The 17,003-nt window shown below is 43.9% G+C and overlaps 1 protein-coding gene across 7 annotated transcripts in view; it reads left to right on the forward strand.

The window, feature by feature from the left end:
* The first annotated feature begins 81 nt into the window (after positions 1 to 81).
* Positions 82 to 17,003, forward strand: part of LOC129172115 (disheveled-associated activator of morphogenesis 1-like) — a 52,716-nt gene continuing 35,794 nt past the window's right edge. For 5 of the 7 annotated variants that reach the window (XM_054761529.1, XM_054761533.1, XM_054761532.1 and 2 more), the window contains exon 1: positions 82 to 226. The gene's annotated coding sequence lies outside the window, so the exon portion shown is untranslated. Of the gene's footprint in view, positions 227 to 6,598; positions 6,947 to 15,111; positions 15,420 to 17,003 lie in introns of those variants that run through there. The other 2 variants (XM_054761531.1, XM_054761530.1) reach the window with 2 other exon arrangements.

Here is a 17,003-nt window from a genome sequence, read left to right on the forward strand (position 1 = left end):
TCTGAGAAGTGTCAAAATCTTTTCAGTTTTCTTATTGGTCTCTTGTTAACGCATGCGCAGTGGGCGCTGGAGTAGAGCTATGACGTCACGCGCGGCTCCGTCCCACAGCCAGTCAGTCAAAACCATCTCGCTGCTGCCGTCTGGACTGCAGTCTCTCCACCATTCCTGTCTCTTTCGGTCTTACTTCTTCCACCGACCAAACAAGGAGAATGTCCAGCAGGACCAGGTAAGAGCACGCCTTTATTTTCTTTCTCGTCACCTTTGGGAAGAAGACGCGAGAAGCCGGGGAGTGCTTGGTCGCTCCGCGGTGACGTCGTCGCCGGTGTGGCCAACAGTCAATACAAGTTGTCACCGAAGCTAGCTTCTTTTATTGACACAACAAACAAAAACAAAAGTCCCAACAAATGCTTGACATTTGCATTAAATGTGATGTTTTTTTTATTTGTGAAAGTTGTCTCTGTGTGGGGGAAGCTAACCTCCGTGACATGAAGCTTCAAAGACTGCTACTTAACAGAATATAACAAGGTGACAGTAAATGCATCATCCGCCATATTTGTTTTTATACCATTCAGATAGGAGAAAAGTGCAGATACTTGTACCGTATTTTCTTTTGATGTGTGTGTGTATATCAAATGCAATGCTTTATTATATTTGGATGTACCTGTTGATAATGATCCAAAATGTTGAAATATCTGCTCGAAGAGCCCAGTTGTCTTCAGCCAAGGGATGTCCAAAGTGTGACTCGGGGCCCATTTGTGGCCCGCGGCTCATTTTTGTATTGGCCCACAGCATATTCTATAGAGAAAACATTATCAAAGAGGATAAGGGCTAAACTGAAAAGAGAAAAAGTTGAAATATTGAATGTTTGAACAAAACTCTAAGGTTGATTTATGCTTCTGCGTGGTCGTGTGGCTGTTGGAAGGGATGTTGTTGTCATGACAATGCAGACGCATCCTTTTGAAGCTGGCTAATCACAGCCCTTTCGGTTCACGCTGCCGCGACGTGAGGTTCGATTTGTTTTTGGATGTGACACAGAAACACGCATATCGATAGAGACCACATCATTTCAGTACAAATGCACTCTTGCAAACAACAGCAAAAGGTGATCAAATTTGATGCGTGCTTTGACTGGGAAAAACTAGTGACATCTGGTGGACAAATATGAAAATAATAATAATAATAATATTAATGCATATTATTTGTAAGCGCCTTTCAAGGAACCCAAGGACTCTGTAAATAGACCCAGTAAAAAGCAGCGCACAAAACAAAAAAAAAATACAACATTGAAGTGCAATAGTCCAAATGTTAACATATAGGATTGCATTAGTTTATGTTGCAATAAATGGCGTTTTCATTTTTTGCCACTTTTTTGTGTGTGTGGCGTTGCCATGTTAGGTTAATATGAGGAATAGAGATGGGTGTGTCTATCATTTAGCTAAATAAGGTCATCTGTGTGATCAAAAAAGTACTACAGGTTAGTGATCGTCACCCATGTACTGTACACAGCCTTGCTGTAAGTGTAATGAGTGACAGGAGTTACAGGCTAGCCTGGGAGAGATTATCACACTGCAATCTTTCCGGGGGTCGGCTTATTCTCAGTCAGGCGGGTTATCAGCGAGCGCCCGCATTCCCGAGAATTAAAATGCTCTCCATCATTACATTGCATAGCAATGAGGGGCCTGTACGTGCTTGCAGTGCACCGCCGTCGCCTTGTGAGACGGCTTACTTACTGTGTTGTGATCTGTTTTCACTGTAAACACAATGCAGAAGCCTTTACGCCAGTGATTCCTGATGGTGTTTTGTCCAGAGACGGGGAGCTGGCAAGTCCTGACATTTGAATTACAGGTCTCTCTCTGCCTTCGTGCGCCTTTGACGATTCGTACTGTTGTTATGGTACGCTCGCTTCAGTGTTTATAAACTCACTTCAAGATCTACAGTGTGTAACCAAGCCTTGCTTCCGCATGTGAGCATACTGTCTTTCTACGGCTTGTGTACCGGCGCACTGTATAGTCCAGAAAGTACGGCAGTCAATTGTTGTTGTGAGTTTTCCCAAATAATCAATCGAGCAAAACCTTTGGCAAGCAGCCGAGCCGCAAATTTTAATTTCCATTGCTAAAACCGACCAAAAGATTCCGGGAATCATGCTGCACATGTGATACGTCAGCAACTCTACGTGTGTATTTTGCTTTGTCTTTAGCCTTTTGTAATACTTTTTCTCTGACCAGTAAAATGACTGAGGCAGGATTAGTAACCATAATGAAAAGACTTTTTAGAGCGTGTGCAATACCACCACCTACGGGACTGGAGTGTGTGGATGCTGATGGAAATGTCCACACCCTACTGGTTGCCAGTGTAGTTATTAGTTTCATTGGGAAAAAACAAATTAGATGCTGCGATCGTGCAGCTTGCGCTGGGAAACCACCTTAGACATTCTCAAACCTGCACACGGAGTGCTGATGGTGCCCAGAAGCTGACAGTAAGGTAATAAAATGTCACTGCAGGGGCCCTGTTCTTGGCGAAAAGACAACTATGAGCCTTGGCTGTTAACAAAAGTGGAAAGATCAGCAATTCCTCCGGAGTGATATGAGGAAAAGTCAGTAAAATGTGACAACGTTTTGTACCTGCCTCACACAAATGTACTCGATGTGTTAATGAACTGAGTGTTACAATTACCAAAAGTGGCCATGAAGGGGAATTGGGGGGTGGGGATGGTCCTTCACGGTTGGCTCACATTAAAGGCAACACTTGGGAAGACTAAACAAAAGCGCCAGCAGCAGCAGCAGTGTGTAATTATTTTTTTCAACCGCGGACGTCATTTAGTCGCCTTAGTGCAGCTGAGCCCCCGTACCATTGCCTAATGTCAGCATGCTTTGTGTGTGCGCTGGGGGAGAACCAGTGTGGTGGTAACTTCTTCCATGTCTGTTTTGGTTTTCTCATGTCCACTTGTGATGGATGCTGGAGCCGAACACCGTGGCTAACAATGGACTTGTTTTGGGTCAGAATGTGTCTGTCATTGTGCGATATGCTTCATTTGGGCCAAACAATGGCTTCATTTAGCATCCGAAGCAGGGTCCGTCACCATGGCATCCCACCCCCATACCGCCATGCCACACCCTGCCCCCAATCTGGCCCCTTGCTTTGCACTTGTCCCCGTTTGTTGGGACAGCTGGGGTTTGGCAGCCATTGTTGGTCACGCCCAGGAGCCACGGTTGCATTCTGCTCATTGTTGCAATTGTGAATGTCTAAATGTTGTCATCAGAAGTGAAAGGCTCGGCCACAGCCTAACCTTTAGCTTGCTTGGGACCTGCTGCACATCAGTCATTGCTGGCTAATGCAGCAGAAACGCATTCCAGGATTCCATCATCTCATTCGCCTAACATGAGAAGAAAATCATATCCTTTTCTTGAGCCAAGCCTGCGATTGCACACCGATTATCCCGCTTCCAAAAGGCTGCAAGCCCCAGTGGCTCTTGACCCTCCTCATTGTTTGGGGGTTACAGGGCAACACACTCAGATCGCAGCTCGGCGGCTCACTGACGGCACTTTTTTAATGAACGGGCTGTCTTCTGCTGAGTTATGGAACCTTCATGGACACTCCTTCAAGTCCTTTCCCCTGCTCTTACGAGCCATAAAAAGTGCATCAGAATGAAAAATATTGGAGATTTTGAACATTTTACCATTTTTTACCCAGTGTGACTTTCAGTCAAGTTCACCTTGGTGGTCGATGCATGAATGTGGTCAAGCTTTGGCAGGCTCTATTAACTGTATTAGGGATGTTTTAGCTAACATTTACACATTCTTAATGAACAAACAGTTTATATAACAAAACTTTATAAAAACTTTATATAAGAAATGTACTATTGATGTGAACTTTTGCCATATTGTACTGAGCGGCCAGGAGAGATACAGTATGTGTACACTTTGCTGCTGTGCTATTGCTACACTTTCCTGATCTACGGTCGTCATCGCACTTTTCCTTTTTTACGTCACTGTAAAATGTCGAAATCTCACAAGATTTGCTGACGTTATGCGCGGTATCATGACATTTGTCTAACATTTAGCCTCCCCCCTCTGCCATTTATTTGTGTTTTTTCTTCCGTGTGTCACCCTGACTGTCTGTATCATCTCCTCAGGGTGGGCCCCCTCCAGTGAAACAAGCCTTTTCATTTCATCTTATGGCGCTCTATAACTAGAACGAGAACTGGGTGACCCATGAAATTAATTTTAGGCCTGATCTGAGCTAGTTGCGGTTGTACACGCTGCACTACTTTTCAGAGGCCTGCAAAGATAGTTGAGACCGCAGCACAGTGTGCTCCCAATTAGATGGACTTCATAGTATGCTTATTAATGCACTGTAAACCTTTTAAGACTTTACAGTTTTGTGCTGGTTGAGTGCACATTATGAGCATCTTCAAGGCTTTTCTTCTGCTTGCTTTTAATTCTCATCAAGAAAGGTTTTGTTTACTCGTGCTGTTCAGTTGTAGTAAACCAAGTGACCGAACCTCAGATGATCACGCTGACGTTTGAACAAAGAAAGCATGTGAGTTCTGTCCTGTGTGTGTGTGTGTGTGTGTGCGCATGTGTTAGTTGTAAGGAGCGGAGGGGAGGAGGGTTAACAGGCCAAGTGGGATTCATGTTTCCTTCCCTTTTGTCTGTCACTCACATGATTCACGCTAATTATTCACTTCTAATTGCCCCCCGAGCGGGCACACCTGAAATTAGAATATTTTACAAGCGCGTGCGGTTTGGGTGCTTCTGCGAACCCGCCTCCCGTTTATTATTACCATTTTAGGCGATGCCATTTGGATGGCAGCCATTTGTCTGACAGGACATTTTGTGTGTACTCATCACTTCAGGCCGCTGCTTGTATGGTAATAACAGTGTGTGTTTTGCACGTCACAGTAAATAGCCTGTTCTCACAAGCAAAAGCATTTTTCTCAGATATGTACTGCAATTAGCTGGAAATTGTTTGTTTTCTGCATGAAATTGACAATGAAGGCCCTACCTTCCTTGGAAGTGCTGGAAAATGATTGTATTTTTGAGGGGAGAATCATATTGTGTGTGTGTGTTTTAATGCACATGTTATGTTGCAGTAAAGCGTAGGTCAAAACCGGACGTACAGTTTTTTGTGGCCATGCAGTTTTTTGGCTTTCCCCAAATGCTGCGTTTTTGAGGAGTAAGCCCTCGACACGCATGGAGGACCTACAAAACATTTCAACGTCCGTTGGCTGCACTGAAAATGTATTTGGGGTGCATGTGTGCCGTACAAAAAAATTGACATTTTTTCCAAACCTGACACCAGCAACTGTTGAAAGACACACGTTGGCCGTACAAAGTACGTACGTGGAGTGTTTGACATGGCAAAGAACCTCTGCGGGCGGTCTGCGACTTGGAAATCACACCGTCACACGCGCGCCTGCTGTGCGTTTCTTGTGTTGTTTTACACGTAGACCGGCCGTAGGAGCCGTGCTTCGGGTTGTGGTCTCGGCTTAAACCAAGTCCTCATGTAGACACTCACCTGCAGAGGGAGTACCAATCATCAATTATTTATTTGTACAAATTAATTAAAAAAAATTAACTCGTTAATAATAGTACGAACTACATGTTTTCTTAATTTTTCATCGATGTGTAATTTAATAAAAATACGTAGCGTAAATATTCATTGAAATAATTAAAAGCATTTACAGTAATTCTATAGTCTACATCAGCCTTTCATTTTTTTGTTTATATCTGTCAAATGATTAAACATTTGAATCAAATTGATCACAGTTTTCAAATGAATGATTTTCCGGGATTTCCGAGCATATTTAAATGCAGGATATTGTACTTCCGCAGTAAGAGTTACGTTGGTGAGAGGTCTCACTGTTTATCTTTGTCTTTTTGTTTATTTAGACCACACATACACACATAATCAAAGGTTGCTGTGATTTGCGGAGTGTCTGTGAATGCATCTCGCGGGCATTGGGTGACAAAGAGGAAGCGTCGGACTTGAGACGTGTTTGTGAGCGGGAGATACATACTGTATCTGGTATTGATGTGTTCAGGTCAGAATAAATGAATTAAAGAGTGGCAGACTCTGTGTGACTGTGGGGACGCCATTGTGGCTCCGTCTGCCATCATAACAGAGACGTGGCTTGACATGGTGCCATGCATTAATAACGGTAACGATTTTAACGTATCAGTTTGTTCATTTATTTTTCCCAATCTCCATTTTTTGGGGGCGTCAGTGTTGCAATGTTTCCCAGCTTTTGCTCTGGAATGTATTCAGTGCATACAGTACAACCTGCACTGTAAACATCAACGTGTGCTGTTAATTGTTTCAAGTGTATGTCGCACCCAGCAATTAATTGAGGCACGCCGCTCTCACATGTTTCCGGTGCTGAAAAGGACAAACTGACAAGTTGAAAAGGGCAGGAAGTTGTTGGGATGCAGGCGTCAACACCACATCTCTGATAAAGTCACCTTCACGTGACGTGCTGTGTGTTTTCTGAACGCCCTCAGAGGCCGTGCAACAACAGAACCCCGGCAGGCTCATTCATTCACCCGCTGTGTGTTGCTGTGGAGGAACAGCCGCACGCCCCGCTGCTACAGTAGTTTTATCTCTTTCAAGGAACCTGACGGCATGCCAGCAAGTTTCTTGGCCCGTCGCAAAAACCAAAGCGTGCGTAACCGACCTCGACAAACACAGCAGACGGATATCAGATCCAGCAGCCGACCAGCGCCAGAGATGCCTGTCCCGCCCTCTGGAAAGCCCGCTCAAGTTCTGACAAGTTTGTCTCCAAGCAGAGCAGGGAATTTTGTTTAGGCTGCATCTCCTGACTTTTTTCATATCATGAATTGAAGCATGGCAAAAGAGACAGAGCGTTGCATTCTATGTTTTATCAAGTGGACCCACCCGATTAGTGCTCATCCCAGGCCTCTTATCCAGGAGATGTCCCCTACATACAGTAGGTTGTTTTTTTTAACTCTGATAATGTCATTTCCTTTCACTTAGTTGGCATCATTAGAGCTGGTAATGTCCATCATGCACTTTCTTATTATCTTGTTTGTGCACGTTGTTGAAAAGAACATGCCAGGCATTTTTATGTACAATTTAAAGCTATAGTCAATCAACAGAAAATACTAAATATAAATAAAAATTAAAAATAACTTAAACAAAAGTTTCAAAAATACTAAAAACGTTTGGGATGTCTTTGATTTCCCCAAAAATGAAAGTGAAAAAAATGATGCAGCACACTGGTCCATTTAGCTAAAATGTCATTGTAGCAACTCAAAATGATTCTCAGTAGTTTGTGTGGCCCCCACGTGCTTGTACGCATGCCTGACAACGTGGGGGCATGCTCCTAATGAGACTACGGATGGTGTCCTGGGGGATCTCCTCCCAGATCTGGACCAGGGCATCCATGAGCTCCTGGACAGTCTGAGGAGCAACCTGGTGGTGCCGGATGGACCTAAACATAATGTCCCAGAGGTGTTCTATTGGGTTTAGGTCAGGTGAACGTGGGGGCCAGTCAATGGTATCAATTCCTTCATCCTCCAGGAACTACCTGCATACACTAGCCACATGAGGTCGGGCATTGTCGTGGACCAGGAGGAACCCAGGTCCCACTGCACCAGCGTAGGTTCTGACAATGGGTCCAAGGATTTCATCCCAATACCTAATAGCAGTCAGGGTGCCGTTATCTAACCTGTAGAGGTCTGTGCGTCCTTCCAGGGATATGCCTCCCCAGACCATCACTGACCCACCACCAAACCGGTCATGCTGAATGATGTTGCAGGCAGCATAACGTTCTCCACGGCATCTCCAGACCCTTTCACGTCTGTCGCATGTGCTCAGGTTGAACTTGCTCTCATCAGGGAAGAGCACAGGGCACCAGTGGTGTAGCTGCCAATTCTGGTGGTCTATGGCAAATGCCAATCCAGCTCTACGGTGCTGGGCAGTGAGCACAGGGCCCACTACAGGACGTCGGGCCCTCAGGCCACCCTCATGGAGCCTGTTTCTGATTGTTTGGTCAGAAACATTCACACCAGTGGCCTGCTGGAGGCCATTTTGTAGGGCTCTGGCAGTGCTCATCCTGTTCCTCCTTGCACAAAGGAGCCGATACCGATCCTGCTGAGGGTTGAAGGACCTTCCACGGCCCTGTCCAGCTTTCCTGGAGTAACTACCTGTCTCCTGGAATCTCCTCCATGCGTCCAGGTACCGCAGTGATGCCCTGGTCCAGATCTGGGAGGAGATCCCCCAGGACACTACGGACACCATCCGTAGTCTCATTAGGAGCATGCCCCGACATTGTCAGGCATGCATACAAGCACGTGGGGGCCACACAAACTACTGAGAATCATTTTGAGTTGCTACAATGACATTTTAGCCAAATGGACCAGTGTGCTGCATCATTTTTTCACTTTCATTTTTGGGGTGTCTTTGATTTCCCCCCTCTATAGGGTGATCATTTTCATTTCTATCAAATGATGTGGCATCATTTTGTTACTAATACATCACCCACTTATTATCAGGAAACATATTCAACATCATTTTTCCCCCAGTTTAGATCTGATGTGTTTACCAAGTGTTTTTTAATTTTTTTGAGCAGTGTGTATATATATATATATATATATATGTATATATATGTATATATATGTATATATATATGTGTATATATATATATATATATATATATATATATATATATATATATAAAACTGTAAAAAAAATACAAACCAATAACAATTTTAAATGACATAAAAGTGGGTCACCACCTGGTTTAAAGGGTTAAAATCCCCAAAATATAATTATGTATTTAAAAGATTTAAGGTTGAAACAAGTTATGTTAATAATAAAAATGATATTAATAAGGACCAATTAAGGGTTAAAATGCCTTCACAGTTGCTGGTTTCTTCCTCCAGAAGCAATAGAAGTCCTGGTCCTCTTGCAGCTCGTTAGGCAAGCAGGTTTACCACAATGTGATGGCAAAACAGGCAATGGGCAACGGGCAGGTGACGCAGTCAGACCAAAGCAGCTGCGTCAACAGCTAAATGTTGTGCAGGCATGATGGCAAACATTGTCCGTCATTATGTAACACACTGCTGTGATGTAGAAACACTGCATTTTCATGGCATGTAGGTGTTTGTGTAGGTTGTATACCACACATCTACCTGAAAAGCGGCCTAATCCCCGTTGTTTGCCTCCTGTCAGCTTTCCAAGCGACGCCACAGGGCAGAGACGAGTCAGGTCCGTCCAGTTTACTTGCAAACATACCGAAGCATCCTCTCCCGGATCGCTCTGCTCTCACACCTTTGCCCGTCACTCAGGTTGAGATTATGACACCTGCACATAAGGAGCTCAGCTGTCCAGCCAAGCAACACCAGCTGGCGCCCTGCTGGCCATAGACCAGTTACGACTGGTGTGGAGCTCTGCATCCGAAACCTTTTTCTTTTTCCACAACACCCCGTTGTGATAATTTAGCTAATGAGCATATCGGATTAATGTTCCCTCTATCGTGGTTTGTTCGCTAAGTGCAGTCGCTTCCTTATCTGTCCACTGGAACAAAAAAAAAAAGCCCTTAACCACAGATTTCCCGCCACAGTGTGCTTGGCCTACATCTGGTGGGATCAACAAGTTAAGCCGCAGCCTTTCAACCTTCAAACTCTGTCAATCTGTTACCAGCACGTTCGCTGCAGCCGAGGCCTTTCAACTGTTTGGGTCTGTTAGGAACCACAGAATTGAGCATTATTGATTCAGTCCCACAATGTATTGTGGCTTTGTGACTTCCAACAACGGCCAACATGAAAGTATACTCTTTTTCATCAATTTAAAATAAGTCTTTGAGGTTGCACAATAGTTTATTGGAAGGATGTTGCACATTATAATAGAAGTTAGACTTTTAGTAGGCTTTGGGAAAACGCCTTTTGTGCGCCTGTAGCTTGAATGCTAATGAGCTGTGTTTGTCCGCACCTGTCTACACAGAGTGTGTGTCTCCAAGAGCACTACTGTGCACTTTATACATTTTTACATATACAGTAATCCCTCGATTATCACGGTTGATTGGCTCCAGACCCAGCCGTGATAAGTGAAGTAGGATTCAATATTAATAAATGGAATATTTTCACAGTTAGAGAATCCCAAACCTGTTTATGACTTTGTAAATACGTGTTTTAACATTATTAGAGCCCTGTAGACATGAAATAATGCCCTAATAGTCACTTTGACAGTCCTATTATTCTTTGTTTGCGTCACATTGAGCAGACTACGGGATCACTGCAGGGACAAAAGACGGCTGCCGCTAGCATAACAAGCCACTGAGCTAACTAGTTAGCCTATCCAATTTACTTATTCTAAACTTAAAGTGTTTCTAACGGAGTGGAGAGGAAGGACAAAGAAGACCAAAACGTACCACTTCCACATGGAATGAGAGGAGAACCTTTTTTTCACTCGATCTCAGCCATGGCATTTTGGCTCAGTAGCCAGTCTCCATGCAGTGTGAAAGGTAATGTAATCCAAGGTCGTGTCTCATGACATTACTCATGTGTAGTGACCACAATATTACATATAACTTGTCTTGCAATATTTTCTGACTAATAATAGGCCACGATTATAGTAAGGGAGCAATATTCGAACTGCGATATAGCGAGGGACGACTGTACAACTGTAACTGTGCCATCTATAAGACTCAAAAACGTTCCATTAAGAAGTGGGACAGCAGGACGCAAACGTTAGCAACCTTAGCACAGCTACAGATACATTGCTAACATTACAGTCACCTTGTTACAGCAGCATCATGCTAGGTTAGCCCTAAGAAAACCAAAATGATCAAACTTCTAGGTCCCATGTCTGTAGCTGAATGACGGATAGTTGGCAGAGCTTCAGGCTTCTACTTTAAGATGTGTAGTGAAGCCTCGGTGTAGGCCATGGGTGTCCAAACTACCGCGTATGGTAAAATCAACCAATATTGGGAGCTTTGATATTTTACGTTTTGAAAACCAATCCATGCAGATATGTATTGAAAGAAAAACAGCCTGCATCTCAGCTTTGTTTAGGCGAAACGTCTATTATTACCATGAACTTTTTCTCCACTGCTCCTTTTCCAATTTTTCCTGTTGTGATTTTGCTATTTGACAAATATATCCACTTTCTTCTCGTAATTAAAAAAATAAATAATAGTGACTTTATTCTTCATAGTTATTTTGACTTTGTTTTTGTAATATAACATTTTTTTCATTGCAATTGCAATATTATTATTATTTCTGTTTCTAATATTACAACTTTGAAATTTCTTTAATATTTCTACTTTATGCTTCAAAAATAAAATGTAGTTCTCACATTATTACGACTTTATGCTTGTAAACAACTTTTTTCTCTTATTCATTCTAATATTTTGTTAAAATTATTACGCTGTCTTCCACTTTTCTTGTTGTTTTTGTTAGTTTTTTGTTTATTTCTATTTTAAAAATGTGCCCATGGCTGATTTAAAAAAAAAAAAAAAAAAAAAAAGTCAGCCGTGGGCCACAAATGGCCTTCGGGCTGCTCTTTGGACACCCCTGGTGTCGGGCTATACACGGGGTGGGCTCACCTAGTTAGGGGCGAGTCAGAGTGGTGACCTACTGTAGTATCATTCCCATGAGGACAATGTTTTTCTCCATGATGTCAAGAAAACCGTAACACCGCCATTTTTTCACAATTTTTCTGTGTGACTCTTTTGTAGAAACAGCACACGAATGACCTGGCAGTTTTCCGTCTTCTGAGGTTGTATCAAGAGTCATGTTGAAGGCGTAAAGCTACTCTGCAGTGCCGTAATCTCTCTACAAAAGGGCTGATTGAATAAGTAGTGCTTGAGTGCACGTTCATTCTATATTGAGATGTGACGGCCTGCTAATTTATTAAATAACGGAGTAAAGAAACCCAGAAGTGGTGTGGCCCATGATTACCATCATCACGGGGATTTATAGTCAAACATCGCTGGCCGTATGATGACATGGCACACCCCTATTCCAAACTCAAAAAGTGGTTTTGCCGAACTTAGCTCCCTTTTCATGGTTGCACACTCATGTTGCCTAGCGATTATTGGACGTTAAAAGTGTCCTCTTGTGGGATGTAGACTTTTCCTGGGGGGTAATTACAAGCCTTTCAGAGGGTGGGTGAAAACCGATAGGGCCCTTTTGGCATTTAATTTGTGTGACGGTTGGGGTCTTCTGCTAGGGAAGGGCCGCACTGGTGGAATTTATGGGTCCGTCCCCGCCCTGAATGGAAGCATACGTTCTTGAGCAGCCCCGCAGACCTCCACCACATGATACAAGCCGTAATGTAATGTCCCCCCCGCCTTCACACATTCCTTCTTTTTTCTGTCTGTCAGTCATGATTCAGCTGAGAATTGTTTTTAGTTTGCAGCGGTGGATTTTGTCTCAAAAAGTCAAGATCACTCAGATTAGCTTCAGGCCATTCCGCTGAGTCCTGACAGGCCCCGCGTGCCACACTGCGAGCGATCACCATCGTCTTTTTTTCTTTTTTTTAATGCAGACAAATGTGGTCAACAGGCTTGTAATCACAGTGGAATTTTTTCAGGGTCATCAGCAGTCCTGCCGCTTATTTGCATGCTTCCTTGTTGGCCCGGCTGCTGCTTGCCAGCTTGTTTTGTCAACACATGGGACATCAAGTCACAAAAAGGCGAACCGAAGCAACAAACGTCAGGTTCTGGCCTGTGTACCAGTTAACCCAAAGACTCATTACAGGGGAAAGGGATTGTTCTGATCAGGGTTTTCTTATGGCGTTCCCACCGGAACCCAATTTATTTCCTGTCGTCTCATTTGTATCAGCAGGTGCCAAACCAAAACATCATTCCTGTCTTCTTTTTTATTTTGTGATCCGAACAGAAGGCCTCCCTGGGAACCAGACCTGTCTGTTATTGCAGCTGCATGACATTCTTTTCAGAGGCAACTACCCGTCACTGTACGGCTTTTCCAGGGTTATCCATTCATGGCTGCACTGGCATGGCGCAACCATGCACCCCATGTCTGGAAACACTTCAGGCAGATCATTTTCGCCACTCTACAGTGTGGGAGTCCAACTTGAAACACCATGTGTCATCTGCTATCTATAAGGTTTTTTTTATCCTTTTTATTCCATTCAAATTGCTGGTGGTTTGTGTTCAACTGGCAAATGGACAAAATGAGCTCATCTCTGTAATGTTAAATAATGCTCAGAGTGCTTTGTGTTTTTGGCAGAGGGAGGTTTTTCTTCATAATGACAGGCTGATCGTCTGGCTGTCATACGATCCTCCAATACCGACACAATGTGTGGAGTGCGACTGTTGAATAGCAGCGCCTCTCTTGCGCAATGGCTCTCACCGCAAAAAATTAGATGCTGCGATTGTGTCACTTTTGAATGACTGAGGCGTGACACATATATGCTGTGGAAACCAGAAAGGGATTAAGTAGATGACTTGTGTCTCGTGTCGCCTCCCCATGTGAACCGTGTTAAAAACAACACCACACTTTTATTTGGAACATCTGAAGAACGGTAACAGTTCTTGAGATCTCATCAAGGGCCAAAAACAGTATCTGTTATCCTTAAATCCTCGTTATGGTTTCAATGATATTCAGAGACAATCAACACTTTACTTTTAGCTGATTGTAAGCAACTGAAAGCCGCCCTGTGGGATACCGCAGTCCCTCGTTTATCGCGGTTAATTGGTTCCCGACTGCGATAAGTGAATTTCAAGCATTCGATATTAATAAACAGAATGTTTTCGTAGTTAGAGCATAGAAAGCCTGTTTACGACCTTCTAAATACGATTTTTACCATTATTAGAGCCCTATAGATGTGAACTAACATCCCTATAGTCACCTTTACACTCATATTACCCAATAAAGTATATATAATCAGAGAAAATGGGGGATTTAAGACATAAATAAGACTTGTGCTCGTGTTTCATTAAATATCTTCCGGACGTGTGCACAGGAAGTGATGTCGGGAATCCAGAGTTTTAGCTGGAGTACAGCCATGACAGTAGCTCGTGTTATTACTGTGATGATGACTATTATTATTGTTATTATTGTGCCTATTGTGAGATAAATAATTAGAAAATAATACGCCTGTCGTTGGCGATCAAGTCTGGTGCGTGTTACTAGTGACACCTGGTGGCCAGTGCAGACTACAGTTCAACGTTTTGTACGGTATTGCCTTAAACTGTATTAGTATTTTAGTTCATTAAGAACATTTTCATGCTTGAAAATGCTTCCTTTAGGCAAAGAATACGTAACACTTGCTTAAATATGCAAGGGGTTGCTTAGTTTGCGGGCTGTGTGTATGCGGCTCGGGCTGCATGAGTGTGTTTACCGCTTGTATTAATGCAAATGAGCCTTTTACGATGCCTGCTGATGTCGTGCAAGTTCTGAGTGAAACAAGAACAGCTCGTCTTAACCGTCAAAAGATATTCTCAACACACACAATACACTTCCGGCCTTCAAAATAAGAGCGCCGTTTGCCACATACTGTCTGATTGTCTAAACAAAATAAGGGTGTCATAAAAAATATCTTACATTAACAGTGCAATTGGAATTCCATTGGTGATTACGTCTTCGTTAACCGCAAGCACGACAGGCATTACACTTTGTTGAGGATTTTGTAGCAATGTGTGCAGAAGCTGACAGACATCACATTTAAAAAGTTAACCAAGCTGCATCCATCTCTGAAATACGTGGCAAAACTGGCCATCAAAGCTACAGACGCACAATCGGCAGTAGGGTTACCAGTAGGGCTTCCTAAAAGCACTTTCAAACTGTCTAAATTCCAGCACCAAGACTACATTTTGGCCAATACACTGTTGTGGGACCTCTGAGACTGATGTAAAATTGTTGAAAAACAGTATCATTTGCAACAAAGTGCTGCTACACTTTCGCTGCCCCCATTTACGGCACACGCGTTTCACACCTCGGCTTTGTTTTCCTCCTGCAGCTCTCCAAACAAACCCTAAACAAGTTAACCAGAGGCGTTCAAGGAGCGAGAGAGGAGGCAGGGGGAGGGGGACAAACTGGGCGGCGGTCAGGGCTGCATCCTATTAGGGCGAGGGAGTGTTGAAAAGGGGCGTGGCCTGGAGCCAGTAACATCTGTGCCTGTCCCCTCTGCCCCCGCTGCATTCTGCAGAGAAAGACACGAGAGGAGAGGACGGGACACACCAAGTTTTTGCCAGCCCGCTGTGTGCTTGCATGCCTCCTTCGTGCTTGCACCCATCCTCTCACCAGAGAAGAAAGCCTCATCTTTTAATTGCTGGCACTTGTCTCTGGGATTCAAAGCCGCATGGATTACACACCGTGCTGAAGGAAATGCTCTGCTGTGTGCTGTGCAGAAAGTGGGACACTGCAGTGAGTTAAGGATTTCAAACAAAAAAAGGGAATGCTCAGCACAGAAGAGAGGTGCTGCTGGACAGGGTAAGACTATGTCTTCTTCTTTGAAGAAAATGCATGGGAGAAGGGTGCTGAAGCCGGCTGGCTATCTGCAGACTGGAATGTGTTAGAGGGGTAAACTCTAGCTCTGAGGCTATCAGTCCATGGACAAGCTCGGGGCAGCATTATCACTTTTTGTGGATACATTCTGGATTCCACTCACTGAGACGCAGGTGATTGGGTCACGCTGGTCTAATTAGCGGGTGTTGGAGTGGAAAATGATGGCGGGGGAGAGGCGAATGACATGATGCTTGGACTGAGGTTGATTTCTTGGAAAGTGATCTGTCTGTATGTGAGGGAATGCCCCATAAAGACAAGGTTGGTTTGCTGCTAGATGTGTATGTTAAATGTACAAGCTGCTACCCCCCACCGGGTTCTCTCTGGCGAATGCTGCCCCTCATTACCGTCATGGCAGTGTGAGAGGAGGAGGGCATCATTTTTTTCAATCCACAGCATGTGGAGGTGTGAAGGGAGTGAAACTTATCAGGTCAATGAAGAGGAAAGTCACCTTGACGACCTTGCTGTGTCTACCCTTCTCAGCTTCCACGCCCTCATCACAGATTCCGCTCCAGACCTGTATAATGCATATCATATTTGTTTCTCAACCAAATCAGAGGGACAACTGTATTTTCTGCACCATCAACATTCAGATTAAAACCGAGGGTGATGGGCGGCTTACATAAAATCACCCACCACGGTATGCACCGGTCGGCAACCTCGCTGGTTGCCATAGCAACTGAGGGGGAAGGCTGCAGCTCGTGCTGTGGTGGAGAAATTACAGCTCCAAAGCATCTTTAGAAATGTCCTCCTAAAGCTCATAACTGCGCTGCTCCATTTTACAGGTTAAGGGTCCTACATTAAACTATTTGTCAACAATTTGAAGTATTTCTCAGAGGTCTCACAATGGTGTATTGGAGCTGTAGCTTTAATCCGAATGAGCCATCCACGCCTCCCTCTGACAGTGTGTAGCTCCAAGAAGTAGTATAGTGCACTTTTTGCACGTTTGTTTTAACCTGTTCGCTAAAGAAAAACAAAATCATGAACCTTCAGCTCTCACATCAGATATTTGGCTCCAGGCTTAGTTTTATGATGTGTAGCAAAGCCTGTTTCTAACAAAGCTGTCCCGTGCCTCTTCTCTCAAGAGTGGAGCAAACGAGTGAAGGAAGATGTGCCCATAAACTGGCTCGAGAGGCACATTACTAGGGTGTCACAAGATCTCACAAGATTAAAGTGTGGCACGATTTCTCTTTCCTGGGCACTAGGCCTGGGACGATAATAAATTAATGAATCACACAATAAATGAAAATGAACTTGATCATTTTCAATATATTGCCATGCGCACGTGTATCTTCTGCGTCAAAACGTATCTCTTCTGTCTCGTGACATCCCCACACATTACCGTGTGAACACCATTAAAAAAACTAAAGGACCATTAAAGTTGCACCTTTACTCCTTGCAGAGCGACAGGAACCACGGCGTGGTCATAACATGTGACAAGCGTTCACTCCTCGAGGCAGATGACTTCCCCAGTAGTTCCTGTAAGACGGCGCTCCCCAAACGCCGCACATA

The sequence above is a fragment of the Dunckerocampus dactyliophorus genome, chromosome 19 (genome assembly GCF_027744805.1).
Source record: "Dunckerocampus dactyliophorus isolate RoL2022-P2 chromosome 19, RoL_Ddac_1.1, whole genome shotgun sequence".
NCBI lineage: Eukaryota > Metazoa > Chordata > Actinopteri > Syngnathiformes > Syngnathidae > Dunckerocampus > Dunckerocampus dactyliophorus.